Source organism: Bombus huntii, chromosome 18, assembly GCF_024542735.1.
Source record: "Bombus huntii isolate Logan2020A chromosome 18, iyBomHunt1.1, whole genome shotgun sequence".
Classification (NCBI taxonomy): domain Eukaryota; kingdom Metazoa; phylum Arthropoda; class Insecta; order Hymenoptera; family Apidae; genus Bombus; species Bombus huntii.
Window position 1 is genome coordinate 78591 of NC_066255.1, and position 18789 is coordinate 97379.

At 39.3% G+C, this 18789-nt stretch overlaps 1 pseudogene; it reads left to right on the plus strand.

Annotated features, from left to right (window-relative positions):
• The first annotated feature begins 3972 nt into the window (after positions 1-3972).
• Positions 3973-7277, plus strand: LOC126875555 (zinc finger protein 26-like; annotated as a pseudogene).
• Positions 7278-18789: the final 11512 nt, after the last annotated feature.

The following is an 18789-nucleotide window of genomic DNA, read 5'->3' on the forward strand; positions in this document are numbered from 1 at the left end:
GGAAAATCCTGTAATACTTTAGCCTAGATTCTATCATAGCCGTAATTAAGCAATTGTTTTCATTCAATCTGATTGTAATTGTTCGAGATTTGTGATAGTGAGATTGGACTCGAGGTGACACAACTGGTAGGCACGGTCACGGGTTGGACGTTTTGTCTGACGGAGGTGTGGAGTGGTTGTATGGTTCTCCCTAGAAATGTGGTTGTGGCGGCATACGACCTCAAGAACGGGCCTGCCCACGTGTGATTTTACCTCGGAGGTGCCAATATAATGGGACACACGTTGTATTAATAATAAAACTCCAGGCAGAAACTGCCTAGCAACGGCGAATGGACCTTTCTCGATGCTTCTAACGAATATTTAACAAACGAACGCGATTGTAAAGAGAGGAAAATTTTCACCAGTCTATTATTCGTGCGATCGCCTTGGAAAGTTACGCAATCGTATTTTGTACTTAAAAAGTATTCTACGCTTAGTAAAGAGTTATCCCGTTCACCGTGGATTCCTTATCGAACCCAAAAACCTTGTCAATTGCATCTTGCGTGTCTAAACACCACTGTTGTTCGTTAAACTTTGTAAAAGTCATTTTTTTGTACCTGTAAATATAATCTCTGTCGTACAAAACGATCGCTAATACAACCAGTGGTATCTCATAAGCCTTTGACAGAGTCAACAGTAAGTACATGTGTGTGTGTGTGCGCGCCCGCGCGCGCCAGTGTTCGTATACACAAATTTAAGAATTCCATTAGAGTGGGTAAGACTCCTACGGGCCAGAAAGTATTTCTCGAGTAAGGGACTTGAATCGATTTGTTAGACTTCGCCGCGCAGCGTTTCTTGTGTCTGCAGCACGATCGTGTCTATAACTAAACTCTATAGTATTATGTAAAACTACATTTATTTAAACAACATTCTTTTGTATCACGTGAAATACTGCATCTCTACTCTATTCTACTTTAAGTATATTGATGAAAATTATCACTAAAGGTGAAGAATATAAACTAAACTGCTTTTCATAATTTTGCAAACAAAGGTGTTAACAAATCGATGCGAGCGCTGCGACTAACGGCCGATTTGTAAAGCACATTTCCGAATATTAAGAGCATTACCCCCTCTACTGGAGTTTACAAACCTGTGTATACGAATACGATGCTTGCAGTACTTATGATGTAGGAATAATCAGATATTCATTGACGTGTATTGGTGTTGCTTCTTAGATGCACAGATATACATACATATATAACGTGAGTTTATACAGAAACGCGAACAAAAAATTGTATTGGACATAACGTGAAGTTAATCAGAAAATCTACTCAGTAACACGCATGCGCTGTAGCCACGCGTGAATCTGTCTGAACTGAGCGTCATGTTTGCTACTAGTGGTGGATACCATTTTAATGCGCACAGTGCTGCTCATGATGCTGTCCGAGTTTGAACGGTATTTTCTCTCTCTTTGCATGTTTATATGTGTATAAAAAGAATTTACATTTTATCTTGACGCGAACTATTAACAAAGGAAAACATGTTCTGGATGCAAGTGAATAATAAGTGAATAATAAGAGAGTGTATACAACTTTTAAGATCATGTATGACACGTTAACCTGAAATATCTTCCATTGTCTTCTACTTTTCATTAATTTCACGACTTTCTATCAAATAATTATAGTTTTGTTAAATATATTTGATAACTGTATCTCATACAATTTCTATATTCATTTACAAATTGCTACTGTTATCGTGCAGTTATGGCATATTTTAAGGAAAACGCGAATTGTTCTTTGAGGATATTATTAAAGTCTACTACTCACTAATCATAGATTTTCCTTGTGCACAGGCAAGCAGTTTGTCTAATACTAATAATAATTTCGTAAAGCAAATGGCTCGAGTGTTAGTTTACGTGCGGCCCGTTTATGCAATCTCCATGGATATAAAATTGGACAACAAAATGGACGTAAGTACCTTTTGAAACATCATTCGATAAGTGAACTTTGACCGTATTGAATAATGTATTTTGTTTCTACAAATCTTGGTTAATATAACATATTAAGCTAATATTTATGTACCACTTTCTTTAACTATTTCAATATGACAAAGTAAGATTTGCTTCTTTGGCCGTTATGACGCAAACTTATGATTTGTAATAGAAATGAAATTTAATTGTTGAATTAAAAGGAATTTCCACGATGGTACATAAAATTCTGTATAATGTATCTGTCAATTATAAGACTACTTTGGCCAACGCGCTATGATCTCTTGCGTCTATACTTTATATATTATGGCGCAATAATAATACATGGATTAAAAATATTAAAGTAATGCAGAATGTCTAGCATCGATGCAACCGTGCTTATTATTGTTATTAATATAATATTTAATTGCTCCGTTGGAGAGTAATGAGTTTCTGCGAATGTGATTATTTTACAATTAAATTTCATTTACATATTTTATTTTATAAAAATGGAAATATTGAGTTACAAATGATTTTCATTAATATGTTAATATTTAGTACACTGATTATGTTTGCCATTTGTGTTATTATTATTTGTTATTCATTTTCCTCGGCTTATAGAATATAAAATTGATATTTATACATATATAAATATGTTTTATGTAATATTAATGTAAATCGCTGTTGTATCGTGAAATGTTATCTATTTATTCGTACGATACCAAGTGAATTAGTAAGAAAGATTAGATTTTCATCATATTAATGCGTCGAAGCATACGAGCGTTGAAACAACGTATGTTGTAAAAAATATATTGCCGTATAATGGATTAATACTCACACATGTACCAGGAACGTTCATCACTGGGAACTTGCGCTACCTGTTCACTGATGTATTTATATAAATACGGGCATTGGATTCAGCTGAGGCGTTTTGTAACGTATAACTTTAAATAGAGCAGATCACACGAACGTATCGGTGGTTATTCGTTATCAGTTCGATGAGTACGTATTTTTTATGTATGTCCAGCGATTATTCTATAGCGAATAGTTGTATCGGAATGAAAACTTTTCTATTTTGTGCAAGGATTTTCAGATTTGTTTATTATAAATCATTTGTTATTGCAAAAATCATTTGTATAAATCAAATTATTTACAGTTTTTAACGCACTTCGATATCGATTCAGATTAAAAAGAAATATTATTGGAGTTTTACAACACAATGTCGCGAACGTTCCGTTAAGCATGGTTTACGCCACAGTCAAGAACAATCGCTATTTTTGAGAACTAGAAATTTAGCGCTTCAGTAGTTCTAGTATAGTCTAGCGTAGAAAATTCGTTGAGCAGCCTGTATAGCTGAAACGTATCGTAATGACGTTACGCATCGACTCTAAAGTCTCGTGAAATGACATCAGTATATCAATATGTACTTAATATATACCCAATGGCTTTGCCTACCAATTAAGAAAATAATATTACTTTCTGCATCGATGCAAGCCAATATACACCATAAAAGATAAAAAACGTTGATGCGTTCATCGTATCAGTGTTTCAGCGTATGTAAGCACCGTTGACAGTCGCGTTTTCCTTCTGTTTGACCAGTTACTACCATTGACTGTTTCTCACACCGCTTACTGATCGCGATTGATTCTACAATATTTTCCATCGAATTGAATACAAATATTTCTACTTTAAACAATTCATGGTGATTATTGTTAACTTTTTGAGTTGTTTTTTTATATTTTCAAATGATATTGAATTTTTAGAGTTTTGCATGGCGTTTTTTGCTCTGTCGTATATTTCATTTCTCATTTATAATATACAATTTGTTAAACATGTAGAAGAACCGCTCGTTGCTTTGTGCCAATTTGTTACCTGGAAAAATACATTCATGAAATAACGTTAAACAACCATGCTAATTTTTCTGACATTTCTGATTTTTCTTACATTTGAATATAATTGAGAGTTGAATATAATCTACTTCACTACACAATAGTTTGAAAATATCGATCGGCCATGTCCTATGATAAATGTTAGTAGTTGAGGAAAAGTTTCGTAGCAATTCTAATGAAGCTGTAAATTTACACAAAATTTACACCTCTCTTCTTATGTATGTAGTATTCTGGATTTGTGCAGTTATGTTTTTCATGTTTTTAATGGTAGAACCTGGCTAACTCATAAATATGACGTCATAAATCGCTCTTTCTACTATCTAGTTTTGTAGCTCTATACATAGCTTTCTATCCAATCCATGATATTTATGGCACGATTGGCTTCAATTACTAGACTAGGACTGTTTCATAGATTTTTCGTTTTTTAGAATGTTACGTTAGGTTTGTATATTTTTTTCAGCCTTCTGACTATGCAATAAGAATAAAAGAAGAGCCAATCGATCCGGAGATCTGCGATGATTTGTCACCAGTTGATACGAATACAGGGAATGAAAATGAAACAGCGACGTTTAAAGGTAAATCTTCGGATGACGTTTATTCTGAATATGAAGAATCCGCGTTTCCTCAAGAAAGTACGTATCTAGAAAATAAGAAATCGAATCCTGATAAACGAAAAAGTAAACATAAAGTACCTTCAAACAACAGAAAAAGTTGCAACGTTTGTTTGTTAACTTTTCGAACTAAATATTTATTTGATCAGCATAACAAATTATATACCTGTAATGTATTTAAGTGTAATAATTGCACTGCAATTTTCACTATGCATATTTACTCGATACGTCATTTAAAGAGGCAATGTCGTACGAAACAATTGTCTGGGTATAGATGTAATTTTTGTAGCCGAAGGTTTTCCTATAAAAGACATATCCAATCTCATTTATTCCATGCGCATGGGAACGCAATATTTTCTGGTGAAAGCAAAATCACGAAAACATCTCCTGAATCGTTAGAAAAGTCGAATCATTCGGATGGCATATAGCCATGGCAGAATCAAATACTTCACACAGTCCCTGCCCAAAAAACGTAGATAGCTCAAAAAATATATCTAATAGTTTAAACAGTACACCCACCAAGGGTTCGAGCAGCAATATCAAGACTACGCACCCGAAATGGTTAAACGATTCGCATGGTACACCTTCGAAAAGGATGAAGCAGACCGTCCTTACAGACTTCATATCGACGTACAAAGACAAACCGAATGACAAATGGGTTAGCTCGGAAAATTTTATCGATACGGAGAATATTCCTGTTACTGCGACTATTATTCCAACTCCAACGCTTGACACATTTAGTAACAAGACATCAAAGGCTGCAGAAGTTATTCAGGTGTTTACTTCTGTTGAGCGAATCGAATCTCCTGTTAGGAAACGACCATTTGTTCAAACTCATGTGAATTTAAAAACAATGATATCTTTATTAAGGAACGAAATAAAAGCTGAACCTGGAAGCTCTAATACCTCGCACAATACGCCTTACAACCTTAGGTCAGTGAATAGATGTCTTTCTTCTTTATATGATTTTTACGATTTATTGCAGTTTGAGACCTTTGGAAGATCAAGACAATCTTTTAAAAGAAACCAGTTCTCCTATATATTTGACCACAGTAGAAGATCTGCACCTGAAGCCAAGTATAAAGAATGCGTGGTCCGTTTGGAGAAATGCGACAAATTCTTGGAGCCTACTAGTTTTGTGTCAAGCGAAGACGAAGACGAAAACGAAAAGGAAAACGAAAACGAAGATGCTTTCAAGCAAGCAGTATCGAAAAATGTGAAAGAGGAATTTGAAGGTTTTCGTGAAACTAGCTCGACATGTAACTTGCCTTTGAAAGCTGACACAATTGCGTCAAAGCGATTCAGTGAATTTGTAAAATCTTTCGCTGATAGATTAATCGTACCTCAACAAGAATTGGTTGAATTTCAGAAGAACTTTAAAGTCTATCAGCAAAAAATAATTCAATGTCATATTTGTAAAAAATCGTTTTCTTCGAAGGAGAACCTGCACGAGCACATGAAATTGTTCCATACGATTTACATTTCGAGCATATGCAACGCGCGTTACACGTCCATGAATAAGTTACTAACTCATTATCTTGTTAGGGAAGTGATACATTTACACTGTACATGAGAGTGTGTGTGTAAGGATCAGAGAGCGCCCAGGTCTTAGTGGAGACAAAAGACTGTTGCCAGATGTTAGAAGAATCTAGGATAGTCGGTTGGCGACAAGCGTGCGTGCAAGACGTTCTTCAGAGTGTAATATAGATGTATAGCTGTTGTGTGTGAAATATAGTCAATTATTTGTATTTCCAAATCCTCGAATTTCCTTATCATATCTACGTCAGCATATTGTGTTTAAACGAAGAGAATGTTGCGTGTGTTATGAGAAGTTTGACACGTCGGCATTGTTGAAACGACACATGATTTTGCACTGTTTGAAGACCATAAGATCAAAAAAGGACGCTTCACCGGTTGATGTTGAAATAAATTGCAATGCATTCAAGAAACAACACAAATGCAAAGGTTGTCGCAAACGATTTTGGCTATACTCATGTTTGAAACAACACGAGAATGTATGTCGTCGAATGAAAGTCTTACAAAATAAACAACGTGTACCTTATGTAAACCACTTGTCTCGGTCCTTGAAAGAACCAAGTGACATGGAACTCGGCATAGCACAGTCGCCTGATTTGGAACAAATGTCGGACGTTTCGGGAGGGACGACAAGATCTTTGGAAAATTATTTGATTACGAGTACACTTATTACGGATGATACTTTCTCTTCGTCATTCGATACAGGTGCAAAGCGCAGAATGTTACTTAATAGGATTGCATGTGTAAAGGGTCACCGAGCGGACAAGATGAACAGAACAAAGTTTCCTTGCATTGCTTGTGAAACACAATTCTGAACATTTAAAAATTTGTGCATACACGAGCGCGCCTATCGCCAAACGGCCACAGAAAAGTGTAACGTTTGTAACACGATGTTTTCCACTAAAAGATTCTTACAGTTTCACATGCTTGCTACTCATGCGCCTTCGTGTTCGGTGAACTACAAATTCTTTTGTAAGTTCTGCGATCAAGGATTTGTCAAGAAACAGAGTCTTCAAATTCACAAACGACACTTACATATTGAGCAAGATTCTAGGCTGGTGCTGAATTCCGATTGCGCTGTGGAAGATAAACCAATCTGTAATATGTCATTTGTTATTCGAATCCTACGAACGTTTAGTCGAGCATGACACGTATTATTACAAGGGCAATGATTTTTTATGCGTAATATGTGGTAAATCGTTTCAAGGAATGTACAAGTTGGAGCATTATCCGGACGAACCATGGAAATTGTACCCTTACAAATGCGATACTTGTAACGAAAGCTTCAGCTACACGAGCTTCATTCGCACGATTCGCCCGCTGACGAGGCGCGCGACCGCGATATATCGGGTCGGACTTTTCGCATGTGTTCATGATTCTTTGGATAAATTAAGATAATCATAAAATAAAGCATAGAGAATATTTAATTCTTTGATTTATAGGTCGTTTCAAAATCAATTTTCACGCTACTATAATGAAGAATCGACCTAGATTGAGACGTACAATAAACACGCCAAGTACACACACACACATACGAAGCAAATGATTTCAAAGTGTTCTATAAGTCACGTATTCGCATTTTTCATGACACGCATGAAACGTATCGATATTTGTTGAAATATACTTTACAAGACAAATCAACGCTTCTGACCTAGTACGAACTGCGCTCGACTCAAACATCGAGCATAGAGTGAAGTTTGGTTGTCAGCCTTAGGCGCTTCCTCTTCGTTGTTTGCGATGGTCTCAGTTTGTTGAAGCAGAATATGTCAAGCATTCTTGGCTAGACGACTAGCCAGAAAACGAGTAAACTAGATATTCCATACTGTCTCTAACTTTATTTAATATACATCGTCTTGTTCACATAAGAGATAAAGAGATCTAATCGCGTTATCGTATCGTTTACTAAGTGCCGCTTGAAACAGCTTAATGAAAATTATGATAGATCGACTAATAAATTTGTCTACTTTTCTTTGAACGCGTTATATTTATGTGCTTTCATATACGTATATGTTTCTGTGTGTGTGTGTGCGCGCGTGCATGCGTGCGTGCGTGTGTACTTTATCAAGTACGTTGATCACTATCTTATTTCATTATTGTACAATTTTTTGTTAAAGGGAGTTTTTCGTTCGACGTGCGCGTTTGCGGACCTTCATATTTTATAAATTGTTTTTGGTCAGCGTAAATGTTTGAAGAAGTTAGAAAATAAATGAAGTGAGGGTAAGTAAATGTTGCAATTTATTTTCTTAATTGATCTGATATTGGTCATTTTTCTTCTATTGCAATGTTTATTCGCTATGATTATTCGTTTAAACGTCCGCTCGATATAATAATTACAACATCCGTTAAAAAATGGATAAACCTATTATTGAATTTGATATTGAGATTTAAAAAAAATTCATTTCGTTTATCACGCGTGGAATGATTATATAATAAGTTTCATATTTGACAGATGGCTAATTTAAATATGAATCGTAATTACAATTTTCATTATGAGATGATGTATTTACTTACCCAGCTATCGATTAATGACGTCGAATGATAATTGTACGGGAACGATAATGCTTTGTAATGTGCAATTAAACTATTACGTTAAATATTCAGTTAATAAATGTTACAATTTCCATTACAGTGCCGGTCGTACAATACGATAATCGAGAGGAACATGAGACGAAGAACGATATGTATCGCTATGAAAGCGCGAATGAAAATTGTCGTATTAGAATTTCTATAAAGAAATAAGAATTGACTTTTATATCACAGAATAGTTGCAGCGCGTAATCGAACAAATTGGTTGTTTCACACCGGGAAAATGAACTATTTTTACGAGCTTTTACCGGTTCTGCAGTACAACGAAATGAACAGTTGTCCAGTTATAAGAGCTAACGTTTCTATTTTCTAAAAATTAGAAAGCTGGTAAACTTCATAGATTGCTCGGGAAATTTGTAGATTTTAGTAGTACGATATGTACTGTTTTTAAAAGTGTAGGTATTCTTTAATAAATTATATATATATATATATATATATATATATATATATATATATATATATATATTCCTGGCGTTTCAATTATTTCACCCTTTTGTAGTTATTCTTATTTCCTGTTTTATTTAGAATTGTTTGTATTATGTATTTTATTTATTGGTTGAATCTGTTAATCGCCCTCGTTTGTTAATCCTTCCTTTCGTTTCGTGATGCCGCGTGTTCGTTTGTGCATTCAAATCCATACTCGCGTGTTTTGTATAGAATGGTTTCCTGTTCTTGTTACGGCGCGTGCGGAGCGCGGGTCGTGACACAGTTTAAGCGTTGAAACAAGCAAAATAGCTCGCAAATCGAGAAGATTTCGTCGATTTTGATGAAATCTAGTCGTCATTTCCTTCCCGTTGGAGATATTTCGAAGTTTAAGCGCTCGTTGAACTCCATTTCACAGTGCAAATGCAATGCACTACCGTTTAAGTGTCGAAACCAGCAAAACAGCTCGCAAATCGCGAAGATTTCGTCGATTTCGATAAAATCTAACTGTTAAGACCGTTCGCGGAGAGACGCGGTCGCTAGGAGAACGCGTCAGCGAGAGTTGTAAGTTCCCGCTACGATTATGTTAATCGACGCCGCGAAATAGTCGTTCCCCTGTTTCGGTTAGGATAACAGAGGTGGTTTAATGAATGTAACACTGTATTAACAGGTTAACATAGAACAATATATTTTACAATAATATGATGAAGATGTTGCAGAAATTTGACTCGACTTTGATCTCTAGATAAATTCGTTTGCTCGTCAGATTTGTCGAAGTGTCACGTTTGACTCGTCAGAAGGAACTGCACGCCCTTCGATTATTTTCGTCTTTTCTGGAAGGCGACCCCCACTACGTTCGGATCACGCCACATTCTTTTACGCGAGGTAAAACAACGGCCACGAGTCGACGTTTCTGGAGGTCGTCCCGCTTAATGAACCATGCGCTGGCCACTACAATGTTCGTTTGCCGGGCAGCCGCGACGATCCGTCTGCGACGTTGTAGGACCGCGAGCGACGGTTAGAAAACACAGCCTGTGGCAAGCCTCGTGGCGTAACACTAGCCGTCATTTCCTTCCCGTTGGAGATATTTCGACGTTTAAACGCTCTTTGAACTCCATTTTACACTGCAAATGTAATGTGTCACGTCCCGCGCTCCGGACGCGCCGTAACAAGAACAAGAAAACCATTCTATACAAAACACGCGAATAAGGATTTGAATGCACAAACGAACACACGGCACTACGAAACGAAGGGAAGGATTAACAAAACGAGGGCGATTAACGGACCCAACCAATAAACAAAATACATATACACACAATTCTAAATAAACCAGGAAATAAGAATAACTACAAAGGGGAAAATAATTGAAACGCCAGGAATACATATGTCGGATCACGATTCGAATTTTGGGCGCGCGACGACTCTTCATGTGGACTAGCCATCGTTTCACAAAGCCGAGATTTTATTTACACGTATATACAGGTCTATCACTAAGCTTAACAAATAATAAGTACAGCTAATAATAAGTCTAACAAACACTAAGCCTAATGAATAATACGATCTACGAATAATTAAATTAAATAACACTATTAGCAATGTTTGAGTTCAAACGAATCCACGGTCACCGGGATAACTCCTTACTAAGCGAAACTAACTTAGACGCAAATGCGATCGTCGAAAATGCTCGATGTATCACTCTCCAAGGCAATCGCAAGAATGCCAGCCTCGTGGAGATTTTTCTCCCTGTACGATTGCATTTTGTTTTCTATACCCGTTTGGAAGCATCGAGAAGGTTCCAAACGCCGTTGCTAGGCACACTCGTTGGAAGCATCGAGAAAGTTCCAAACGCCGTTGCTAGGCAGTTTCTGCCTGGAGTTTTGATTACTAATACAATGTATGTCCCATTGCATCGGCACCTCCGAGGCAACATCACACGTGGCTCGGCCCGCTCTCGAGGCCGCATGCCGCCACAACCACATTTCTCGGAAAACACATACAACCACTCCAGACATCCGTTAGATAAAACATCCATCCCGTGACCGTGGCTACGTTCAGCGACCGATTGTCACCTCGAACCCAATCTCGCTTATTACAAATCTTAAGCAATTACAACTATAATAAAATCTAGGCTAAGGTACTAGGGGATGTTCCCAAAATTTCCAAGGAAAGGCTTCGGCTTTCCTTTAATCTCCGACATATATATATATATATATATATATATATATATATATATATATATATATATATATATATATATATTTCAATCAATCAATTTGGAGAGTTACATATAAGTATAAACATATATGCCGAACATGTAATAACCTAATAAATATTAGAGACAGTGCTTCCAATACTATGCAATAAATACAATATTATCAATTTATGAAATATAAGTATACATGAAGTCAAAAAACTAATAGTTTAACGAATACATAAAACATACAATATTGAAGGTTACATTGTCAGAAATATATATATGTGTGCGAATTCTATCAAACCGATAATCTAAGATACATACTTAAAACTAGCCTACATTCCGGTAAAGGATTATAAAATAAGAAATACATTACGAAACATGCATGTCTCTATATAAACATATAAATAATCTATTTTCTAAACTAAAACTACTACCAATAATCTACAGAAAGAAATAGAACACACAACGCAACACTTGGGACTAAGCGACAACCTGTCGATATGCCAAACGCTCAAAATAATTAACACCGCAACAACTTGAGAAATTGCGTACAGAAATTCTACCATCAAACACAAATATGTAAAAACACATTAAACACACAATAATCTAGAAACAAAACCTTCAATACTATGTTGTCACAATACAAGATATATATGTATATATGAAATCAAATGATTGACACATAACCTCAAATGCACAACATTATGTCACGACCGGCATACTTCAAATCCGACGGACTGACGATAGAGATAAAGATATGGCGGCACTCGGCGACAATGTATATCGCTGAAGTGTCTAATGAACCATCAACATCCCAACGGTCCTTCCACCGAAGGTTCTAGAAGAAAGAGCACGTGGCAACCATCGCGGACGCCTAGCAAATGCATGGACGGTGGGGATGTTGAGGGATGACAAAAGAAAGTAATCGGATCCGATCGAAAGTAAAATCATAAGAGTCAGTCTTAGAAAGTCACGCCTAGAGTTCGGAAGTAGATTGTAAAGTGTATTGATGTTAGAAAAAAAATAAATTTTTCTTTTTTTATTTTTTACCTCAAATTCCTTTTTTTATTTTGTTATTTTACGTGACAATTACATCGCTAAAGAATCTAAATGAAAATCACATTACCAGAAATATATACATATATACGTGTGCGTGTGCGTGTTCTATCTCATTAAATGAAGTTAATATAAAATAAATAATTGACATTTCATTTCGTATGAATACTACACTGCCAGGAGAAATATGCATATGAATACGTATATATATATATACGCCGAACGTGGCCGCGGTCACGGGATGAACGCTTTGCCTAGCAAAGGTATGGAGTAATTCTATAGCTCTCCTTAAAGGAAATATTCGTGGCGACACGCGACAGTAAACATTCCAACGGTTTCTGTCCCGTGGCTCGCCACACGCAGACCCTATTCTTCGAGTAAGATGATTGCCAGATGTCGATGCGTCTCCGCAGTACATGTTCGGCTAGCCCGAGGGCCCGTTATAAATCTTAAGGTTTAGTTAACTAAAGTCCTTCAAACAGACAAACAGTCTTTGTCCCAACTAAGGGAAGATAGAGGAGACATATTTTTCAACGAGCGGCGTCTCCCACTAGCAACTTTCCCTCGAGGGCGGCTAGCATCTTTTTCTAACCACCGATATGGAGATTGACCAATTAGCAGCAACGTCAATTTCCCTTACTTTCTGAACGAAGGCTTTTCTTGTTGAGAAATGTTAAGTTGGTATGATCGCTGCTTGCTACAAGCTAAGTTGGTACGACTTCTAATGACGCTCTTTTGTCTTAGAAGTCGACCACGTTGTTCTATTGACTTGGAGATTCCTGTGTGGTAAGACGTGTTATAAGACTGAAATATATTGGAGAAAACGAATCTAAGTGAATCGTTATTTTATAAACCCAAAACCTTATTAAATAACAGGTTATGGGCCCAGGGCAGTAAACTGCGGGGAAAAGCGGTATTATTTTTTTGAGTTTTGGTGTTTTCTAAGATAATCCGAGAAGAGACCACGCCATGGCCGATCACGACAAAGTAAGTGATGTGGACAGCGATATGAAGCCGGTCCTAAGAAAGGGGAATTACGAGTATTGGAAGACAATGACGGAAGCCTCGCTAATTTTCCTGGGTTGCTGGGAGGCAATAGAACCAGGATTTACGGAAGCGCAAAGGCTGGACCCAGAATGCATGAGGAAGGATAACATGGCACGTGCATATCTTTTCCGACATATTCGCCCCGAATACATCGGAGAAATTAAATCCTTGAAGACAGCGAGGGATTGTTGGAAGGCGCTAGAGGACGTCCATGGAAGGTCCACGTCGATGGACACTGTCCTATGCATACGGGAACTGGGTACCATAGAAAAAACCCCCGATATGGACGTCGTAAAATACTGCGGAAAGATATACGATCTGTGCGAAAAAATTTCCAACGCAGGTTTAAGAATCGAAGACCACATGATGGCGTGTTTCATCTTAGCCGGCCTCATGGCGGACCCAAACTACACGACATATCTTAGGACGGTAAGACTCGATAAGAATCTAACCTCGAGGGTCGTGAAATCCGATCTCCTACTTGAGGAAAGGAGAATGGAAGCGGCTATGGGTCCCTCCGAGAAGAACAGTGCAATGGCGGCTTGCAAACAATCGAAGACCAAGCCCCAACATAATCAAGATGGCGCTAAGAAAAAACACAAGGACCCAAAGGATAAAAAATGCTATAAATGTGGAAAACGAGGCCACATATCGTACAACTGCCATGAGGGAAAAGAAGACAAGGAAGAGAAAGACCCAGAAAACAAAGTGGAGAAAGGATCGGAAGATAAACCGAGATCCAAGGGACTTATCTCCACACTGGCTTTATCGACTATCAACCACGTGGAAAGGGACAGGATCAGCTATCTTGACTCGGGAGCCTCAAACCATATGACCCCGGATAGGTATCGGTTCGTGGACTTCGTGCCTGCGACTGGACAGATCCGGATTGATAAGGGGTACCTGGAAGTCAAGGGAAAAGGCACGATCGTCGTGAAGATGACCAAAGCCTGTGGCGGGTGGAGTCTATCCTTGTCGAACGCCCTGTGGGTGCCTGAATTAGATGTAAATCTAATCTCGATCAGGCAATTGGCAGTGAAAGGCGTCACCACAGTGTGTGCGAAGGATGAGGCCGTCGGCACACATGATGATGGGGATGTGGTATTTAACTCAAAGGTAGGAGACAACGTGTACTACCTAGAGACAATACCACCTGAGAGGCATGTAGCAAACATTTCCATGGAGAACGATCAAGAAGAACCTGGAAATCCGCAATAATGAACAATAATGAGCGCTGCTCTATGTTGCTTCGCTTATTTATAATGCCATCCCCACGGGGTGGTGGTCCGCTGGGGGTACGCTTATGATTGTTTTTGCGATTTTGATGCTTTTCCCTTTTTTTTGTTGTTGTTGTTTCCCTAGGTTTCGGTGATCGACGTTCGAACAATGTTTGCGGAGGCATTTCCATCAGAGGTTCCTTATTATTATTATTTTTTTTAAATGTCTTTTGTTTTTATGTACGATATATATGTCGGTCCTATGTCCTATCACGATTCGAATTTTGGGCGCGCGACGACTCTTCATGTGGACTAGCCATCGTTTCACAAAGCCGAGATTTTATTTACACGTATATACAGGTCTATCACTAAGCTTAACAAATAATAAGTACAACTAATAATAAGTCTAACAAACACTAAGCCTAATGAATTAAATAATACTATTAGCAATGTTTGAGTTCAAACGAATCCACGGTCACCGGGATAACTCCTTACTAAGCGAAACTAACTTAGACGCAAATGCGATCGTCGAAAATGCTCGATGTATCACTCTCCAAGGCAATCGCAAGAATGCCAGCCTCGTAGAGATTTTTCTCCCTGTACGATTGCATTTTGTTTTCTATACCCGTTTGGAAGCATCGAGAAGGTTCCAAACGCCGTTGCTAGGCACACTCGTTGGAAGCATCGAGAAAGTTCCAAACGCCGTTGCTAGGCAGTTTCTGCCTGGAGTTTTGATTACTAATACAATGTATGTCCCATTGCATCGGCACCTCCGAGGCAACATCACACGTGGCTAGGCCCGCTCTCGAGGCCGCATGCCGCCACAACCACATTTCTCGGAAAACACATACAACCACTCCAGACCTCCGTTAGATAAAACATCCATCCCGTGACCGTGGCTACGTTCAGCGACCGATTGTCACCTCGAACCCAATCTCGCTTATTACAAATCTTAAGCAATTACAACTATAATAAAATCTAGGCTAAGGTACTAGGGGATGTTCCCAAAATTTCCAAGGAAAGGCTTCGGCTTTCCTTTCATCTCCGACACGGCCATCCTGACTATCACACGTCCTCGGGTGTACCTTCGTCAACAAAACAAAAGGAAACAGGATTAGTATCATTGTGATTAGCATTCAAAGTGCCAGTTGCATTCTGCGTGCTTTCAGTCGGGTCGTAATGACATGACGGACCATTTTCGATTTCACACCCAAATGGGTCTCATCCTTCGAATCGCACATACTCTCAAAGTTCGTTACATAACCAGCTTCGTAACACGATCGCTGTCAACACTAGACCGCCTCCAGCCTCGTGACATTGTCACTGTCGGTACTAGACCAGCTCCAGCTTCGTGACATCGTCGCTGTCGGTACTAGACCAGCTCCAAATCCGTGACATTGTCGCTGTCGGTACTAGACCAGCTCCAGCTTCGTGACATCGTCGCTGTCGGTACTAGACCAGCTCCAAATCCGTGACATTGTCGCTGTCGGTACTAGACCAGCTCCAACCTCGTGACATTGTCGCTGTCGGTACTAAACCGGCTCCCAGCTTCGTGACATCGTCACTTCCAGTGCCTGACCGCACTGAACTCCATCCCATGGCCGCACCTGGGCTCATATAATTCTACGATCCTCTGGGATCGGGGTACTCACATCGCCATGGTCACTGTTCTCGTCATCACAACAGACATCCAACTCCGCAGGAATGCAACTATCCGGCATTTTCCTTAACCTGTCATGACTGCACTTGTATGACCTTTTCCCATCCAGTGTTTTCAAGGTATATCGGTCTCCTTCCAGGACCTCCGATATTACAAACGGACCCCTGAATTTTGGATCCAATTTTGTCTGGTTCCTTTCTTCATTTTGGCGTAGTACCAAATCACCGGGATTAAACCTAACTACTTTAGCTTTGGTTTTATCGAATCTCTCTTTGTCATACCTAGCACTAGTTTCCATCTCTTTTATTGCCTGTTGTCTTACACTGGAGATATCTATTTCTTTTTCCTCGATGTTATCAGGTAGTAATAAGTCATACGGTCTTGCTGCTCTACCAATCAATAACTCTAAAGGACTCGATTTGGTTACGCGGTTGATGGTGCAATTCAAAGCCAATTGCATCTCCCCGATCGCGTCTTGCCATGAACGCCCGGTCGTTTCTACCGTTGTGAACATATTTTTTAACGTGCTCATAACACGTTCTACTTGCCCATTGGCCCTACTTGCACCGGTCGCGATCAAATGAACTTTGATTTGTTTGCTTGCACAGAATTCTCGAAATTCCCGGCCCGTGAAACATCTACCCTGATCTGCTATTACCCGACAGGGACTACCGAACAAAAACACGGCGGACTTAAGTGCCTTGATAACGCTAAGCGAATCCAATTTGCGTGTGTGATGTAAGTGCACGAATTTCGTAAAGGCATCGATCAAGACGACGACATACTCTTTCGAGTCATTCTTGCCACTCAGCTTGCCCGTTATGTCCATGTGCACCGAATGCCACGGTATGCCGGTCTTAGGTATAGGATGCAGTTCAGCCTGTAGTTTACCTGAACTAGCCTTCGAAACTCTACAAGCATGGCAGTTCTCGACAAATTTGCGAACATACTTCGCCATTCCCTCGAACCAATAATACTCATAGAGCTTCTCGAGCGTTTTATCCCATCCTAAGTGCATAATTGACTGATGCACATGGTTGATGACGGACCATCTAAAACCTCTCGGAAAAATGGGTAAGCAAAGGGTTCTGCCCTTTCGTTGTATTTTACGGTAAAGTGTACCGGATCGCAGTTCGTAGGTATTCGCGATATCTTCCGCGAGCTCTTCGTTCTGCAATTTATTAACGATTTCGGAGATTTGCGGATCGCGACGTTGTTCCGCTAATAGCCAATCTTCGGAGATCTCGGCCAGATTAATCTCTTTCTCTGCGACCTTGTCTATCATACGGCGATTCAAGTCTACGGGGTTTCGCGAAAAGAAATCTACGTGGGCCATTCGTTTACCCTCTCGATACATGATGTCAAAATCGAATGTTTGCAAATAAGCCCACCACCTATAAACCCGGTCGTTTAAGTTTACTTTGTTGCTGGAGGCTTTCAAAGAATTACAGTCGGTAACTACTAAGAATTTCCGTCCATGTAAGTAGTGTCGGAAATGCTTGACGGCGCTTACTACTGCTAGTGTCTCCAGTTCGTACGAATGATACCTAGATTCCGCGGGACTGGTCCTTTTACTATAATATTCGATAACTCTGTTTTCCTTTTCGACTTTGTGCATTAAAATAGCTCCATACCCCTCCGAACTAGCGTCGGTATGTAGCTCTATGGGGCGATTGGGATCAAATATCATTAACACCGGCGCGTCGGTCAGAACGGAAATTATCTGTTGTCTTATCTTTTCGTGCCTGTCCGTCCAAGTTATGTGCTTGTTACTAGAAGTGAGTGCGTACAAGGGTTTCATCACTTGTGAAAATTTAGGAATAAATTTTCGGAAGTAAGAGGCCAAACCTATGAACTGCCTAAGCTGTGTGACGGTCGACGGTGCAGGTAAAGAATTCAAAGCTCGTATTTTTCCCGGGTTTGGACGAACTTCTCCGTTACGAATTACATATCCCAAATAAAGTACCGACGTTTTCAGAAAAGAACATTTAGCGAAATTGAAAGAAAATCCGGCGTTTACGAGAGTGTTTAGTACAGTGTGCAACCTTTCTAGAGCTTGATCTATCGAGTCGGCGATTATTAGAACGTCGTCCAAATAAACAACGACATACGAATATGCGAGGTCGCCTAAGGCCTTGAAAATGGCTCTCTGGAAATCGGCTGATGCATTTTTCAACCCAAACGGCATCGTCACGTATTCGTATTGACCGTCGGGGGTAACGAACGCAGTATATTCCGTCGAGTTAGGATGAATGGGAATCTGGTGAAATCCGCTAGCCATGTCCAGGCTAATGAAGTATCTCGCACTCTGCAATCTCGCGATTTGGTCAGCAATAAGGGGTAAGGGATACCGATCCGCGACCGTATTTTTATTCAGCGCTCGAAAGTCTACACGCAATCTGTCTGAGCCGTCCTTCTTCTTCACGAGTATCATAGGGCTCGCGAACGGCGAATTACTAGGTTTTACAATTTGTGCTTTCATTAATTCGTCTATTCTCTCGCGTACTATTCTTCGCTCTTCCTCGCTAAGCCTGTAAGGGCTTCTCTGCACGGTGACGTTGGGATCAATTAGCCGTATTTCCAACTGGCCCGTACTGACGCGAGTACGCGGGAAACCCGTAA